The 5,000-nt window shown below is 60.1% G+C and overlaps 4 non-coding genes across 4 annotated transcripts; 1 reads left to right on the top strand and 3 right to left on the bottom strand.

Annotated features, from left to right (window-relative positions):
* Window positions 1–2,979: 2,979 nt before the first annotated feature.
* Window positions 2,980–3,051, bottom strand: Trnae-cuc (transfer RNA glutamic acid (anticodon CUC)). Its single transcript has one exon. It is a non-coding gene; the product is annotated as a tRNA-Glu (tRNA).
* Window positions 3,052–3,507: 456 nt separating this feature from the next.
* Trnag-ucc (transfer RNA glycine (anticodon UCC)) lies at window positions 3,508–3,579 on the bottom strand. Its single transcript has one exon. It is a non-coding gene; the product is annotated as a tRNA-Gly (tRNA).
* A 723-nt stretch (window positions 3,580–4,302) lies between these two features.
* On the bottom strand, window positions 4,303–4,374 carry Trnad-guc (transfer RNA aspartic acid (anticodon GUC)). Its single transcript has one exon. It is a non-coding gene; the product is annotated as a tRNA-Asp (tRNA).
* A 432-nt stretch (window positions 4,375–4,806) lies between these two features.
* Trnal-cag (transfer RNA leucine (anticodon CAG)) lies at window positions 4,807–4,889 on the top strand. The gene has a single exon. It is a non-coding gene; the product is annotated as a tRNA-Leu (tRNA).
* The last annotated feature ends 111 nt before the right edge of the window (window positions 4,890–5,000 follow it).

The raw sequence follows: 5,000 nt of genomic DNA on the forward strand, positions 1-5,000 counted from the left end.
CTGGAGAGGTTGTGGGGAAAAGAGAACACTTGTGCATTGCTGGTGGGAATGAAAGCTCGTGGCTACAACGCTTTGGATGTCACTGTGGCGATTTCTAAGAAAATTAGGAAACAACCTTCCACAAGACCTAGTAATACCACTTTTGGGTATACTCCAATCCAGAAGATGCTCAATCGTGCCACAAGGACATGTGCTCAACTATGTTCATAGCAGCTTTGTTTGTCATAGCCAGAACCTGGACACAACCTAAATGCCCCTCGACCAAAAAATGGGTAAGGAAAATGTGGTACATTTACACAATGGAGTACTACACAGCAGAAAGAAAGAAAGAAAACCCGACAGCTTGAATTTTGCAGGAAAATGGATGGAGCTAGAAAACGTTATTTAGAGTGAGGTAACCCAGACACAGAAAGACGATTATCACATGTATTCACTCATAGGTGGTTTTTAAACATAAAGCAAAGAAAGCCAGCCTACAAACCACAATCCCAGAGACCTTAGACCACAATGAGGACACTAAGAGAGAGTAACATAGATCTAATCTATATGGGAAGTAGAAGGTAAAAAAAGACAAGATCTCCTGGGTAAATTGGGACCATGGGGACCTTGGGGGAAGGTTGGAGGAGGGAAGGGAGAGGCAGGGAGGAGAGCAGAGAAAAATGTAGAGCTCACTGAATATCAATTTTAAAAAAGGGGGAAAAAAAGACTACTCATCATCTCATGGAGGCATCTGCTCAACTGAGAGTCTCTCTTCCCGGATGAGTGCAGGGTTTTGTCAAGTTCTCCAGAAACAAGCAGCACGGTTGACCCTGCTCCAACGCGGCACAGAAGCCGGCGTTTGTTGAACCATAACCATTCCTTTCTTGTTCATCCCCAAGAGCTCCTTTTAATCCCGAAAGCATGGGATCTGCTCTGTCCCAGCAATACCCCACTCCTCGTACCGATTTCAGTCTGAGTCAGGCTTGGGATTGTTGCCATCAAACACCACGACCAAAAGCAGCTTGGGCGGAGAAGTGTTGGTTTCTTGGGCTCCTAAGTCCCTCACAGAGGGCAGCCCCGGTAGGAAAGCAGAGGCAGGACCTGATGCGGTAGGTAGCTGTCCGTGGGGGAGGTGCTCACACCTGGCTTGCTCAGCCTGCTGCCTACACCTCAGGACCACGTGCCCAAGGATGGCACGCCCCTGGCCACAACCACCCCAGCTCTGCCCCCGCACCCCAACCACCATCCCTACCGGTAGCCTGTCTGCTGTCTGTCCCACAGCAATCATTCGATCGTTCACCGCAGGCACGTGCTAGAGAGACCTTTAATCCAAGCAGAGTCCCTCTTCCCAGCCAGAAGGGCCAAGCTGAGGAGAACCCAGGGAGCACAGAGGCAAGCGTGGATCCTTGCCTTTGGCAGGCGACGGCCCCATTCGGACACCTGCCAGCGTAGGCTTCTCCGTTGTCTTTTTTCCCATGACCGTCTCATGGGAGCCACACAAGTGGCCCAGCAACTTGCTGGACCGACTCTTCCCAGATCCAGCTCGACACGGGTGTCTCTCCGTGTCCTCTGTTGGGAAGGTTTCCGGGGGGACTGGGTTGAGGTCGGGTGGGGAAAAGGCGTGTCTGACCCTCCCACACACACACACGGGTGGGCACAGACTATGCCTCCCATCGAAGCGGAGCTGAACCCAGCGGTAAGCACACCACCATCTGTCTTCGTGCCCCGGACCTGTTGACAGGGTCACGACCGAGGGGACCCACCCGGCAGCGGACCCAAAACCTAGGTGGGAAGAGGTTCCGCTCCAATATCCCGACTCACACAGGCACCTGCACCGCTTGCCCGCGCACACAAGGAGCCGCAGAAACAGCGGCCTTAAAACAGCCAGGCTTGGCCTCAGCTCTCCCCTCCCCCCCCCCAGCCGCTCTGAGGGCTTTCGAGGAAATCGCGCCTTGGGTCGGGCACTGTCCGCCCTGCGGCGATGCGGAAGCTTAGTAACCACACCAGGTGCTTTGCGCATTCGCCCTGCCTGCTAAAAGCACGGATTCAACACCACCCCACAGAGCACCCCCACCCACGGACGGACACGCGCTCTCCTCCCGATCCCATACCAACACTGCCACCATAAACGATCACTTAGAGACCCTGCAGTTTTGCAAGATACGCATGCATGCATATATAAATACATACATACATACGTATATACATGCCTACGCTCACACACATACACACAGAGAAGGACAGAAATAGACAAACAGAGAGACAGACATATTTGCACAAGCACACACACACACACTGTAGACTGGAACGAATCACTGCATTTGCTCAGTTGTGAAGAGCAGAGGAAAGGTTCCAGGGAGCGTGTGATGCATGCAGGTGTGGCAGGTAGGGCAAGCAAGACTGTTTCTTGGAGACCTAAGAGCAGGCGATAGAGTGAGGTGGAGACGCAGTGGGCTCCATGAGTGGGTCGGAAGCTTGCGCGGGAGCGCTGCGTGTCGGGTGTTTGTGTGTCGTCGGTGTGACAGTGGCGGTGTGTAGGCTGGGTGTGTCGGGCCGCAACAGGGCTTAGCTGGACAGGCCCTGAGGATTTGGTGTGTGCAGGAAAAGATGGTGGGCGTGAGTGGGAATCAAAGAAAGGGCTGGTGAGTGTGTGTGTAGGGAGCGCCGGTGAGGCTGCAGGCTGTTGGATTGCGAGTGAGGGTGTAGGTACGTACTAGTGGAGCGGAGCAGCAGTGTCTGGCGGCAACGCTGTTGGGCAAAAGGTAAGAGAGGTGATGTGGGGGTAGTGCCCACCCCAAGTGCTGGGAGGGGCAGGACAGGTGTCAAGATGGGGGGTGAGGTGGCAAGGTGTCCGGAGGCAAAGATGCCAGCAGGTTGTCGCGGCGACGCCGTTGGGTAAAAAGCAAGAAAGGTGTAGTGGGGGTAGTGGGGCCCCCATTGCAGGGAAGGGCCGGAAAGGTGTCAAGAAAGGGGCGAGTTACAGAGAGGAAGAAGAGAAGCTTCCCTGACCGGGAATCGAACCCGGGCCGCGGCGGTGAGAGCGCCGAATCCTAACCACTAGACCACCAGGGAGCGACGGCCAGACTTCGACGGTGCGCGCCTCTCGCGGGCAGCCAGACTCTCAGCCAGTCTGCCAACCTGACAACCAGCCGCTCGCCCCAGCCGGCCGCCCGGCAATACGCGGCTGGCATTGGGCGCCCATTCGATCGATCGGCGCCTGCCCGTGCCCCCTGGCCCTGCCCGTCCCCTCCCTGCCATGCCCGCTGCCCGCTGCCCGCTGCCCGCCCCCCGCTGCCAGCTGCCCGCTGCCCTCTGTCGCTTCTCCGGCAAGCCGGGCGCCAATTCCCGGTAAAACTCCTCGCCCTGGCCCTTCTCCTCCGGCTCGCCACCCTCTCAAAAGGTCTAGAACCTCCTTCCATTGTGTGGTCGTTCGGCCCGCCGCGGCGCAGTGCAGTCTCGGGACAGGCGGAGAGGCGCCGGAGGACAGGGCCACTGTCGGCCCTGAACCTTGGCAAAAGGCGGGTCCTGTGCGTTGGCCGGGAATCGAACCCGGGTCAACTGCTTGGAAGGCAGCTATGCTCACCACTATACCACCAACGCCACACCGACACGGCGCCGCACACACACACGACGCCGGGGACTGCCACCAGCCAGCGGACACAGACGATGTCGCGGTCGCCTACCTGGTCTTCCCATCCTGCCCCAACCTTAAAGTCAAAGCCAAAGCCGACACCGACACCGACACCGACACCGACACCGACACCGACACCGACACCGACACCCACGCCAACCACAACCGGGCCTCCGCCGCCGAGCAAGCGTTGTTCCTCAGCGTCCCATGCCACCCGCGCTTCCCGCACGCACACGCCTGTGCTGCGCGGCGCTCTCGCCTCCTGACTGCAGCAACCGGGCCAGGGCAGCTCACGCAACGAGGGCCACAGGAGCCAGGGAGCAGCCGGGACAGCACCGAGCGGGCACGTCACCACCCAGAGCCGCCTGGCACAGCGGTGGCTCAGGCACCGAGGGTCGCACGCCGCCGGCTCTGACACACGCCCGGCCGCCTCGTCGGGGTGTGTGTGTGTGTGTGTGTGTGTGTGTGTGTGTGTGTGTGTAAGTCGAGTTCCCAGGTGTCAGAGCCCTTGGCCAGGCGCCAGGTTAGGGACCCGACGGCCGGGAGGCATGTGGGCCCGCCTGGCAGTGGACAGCCCGAGCCCGGCTCTTGGGCCAGAGGACCACTGTCCTGGCATTGGGGCGAGGGGCCAAGCAAGCAAGGCTGGCCAAGGGACCAAGGGCCGCCCGTCTGGCTAAAAAGGAATGGTATGTCTCCCCGTCGGGGAATCGAACCCCGGTCTCCCGCGTGACAGGCGGGGATACTCACCACTATACTAACGAGGACGACGACGACGGCGCTGCCACCGAGACGGCCGGCCATCTCCGACGCGCTTCCAAGGCCCGCCACCCTCCCCGCCTTCGAAGCACCGCCGACCTCCGCACCCATCCCCAAAGTCTCCCCGACGCAACCAAACGACCCTCCCACCAGGACGTGGAACCGCAGCCACGTCCGACCCTCGCATCCCAGCACCCTGGTCCCGCCCATGCCCGCGGGAGACGCTGCTCTCGTTCCTGGGTGGTCCCGCCTGGGCTGGGGTGGTGTGGGGAGCCAAACCGGAAACGGGACCGGGACCCGGACAGGGAGCGACTTTGGCGCCTAGCAGCATCTCGACGTGGACCCGGTGGACGCCGCTCCTCGCCCGCAGCTTGAGCAGCCATACCCGCACCAACCCGGGCGCCCCGACGCGACAGGTCCGCCGCGCGCCCACACCCGTCGTCAGGATGGCCGAGCGGTCTAAGGCGCTGCGTTCAGGTCGCAGTCTCCCCTGGAGGCGTGGGTTCGAATCCCACTCCTGACAACCTCGCCTTTTTGTTCACGCACCCCGCCCCCAGCTCCCACCCCACCGTCCCGTGAGTGCCTCCTACCACCGCCTCTCCGACGCCGCCCAAACTCCTCTCACGCCCGCAAC

The sequence above is a fragment of the Microtus pennsylvanicus genome, chromosome 10, assembly GCF_037038515.1.
Source record: "Microtus pennsylvanicus isolate mMicPen1 chromosome 10, mMicPen1.hap1, whole genome shotgun sequence".
Lineage (NCBI taxonomy): Eukaryota > Metazoa > Chordata > Mammalia > Rodentia > Cricetidae > Microtus > Microtus pennsylvanicus.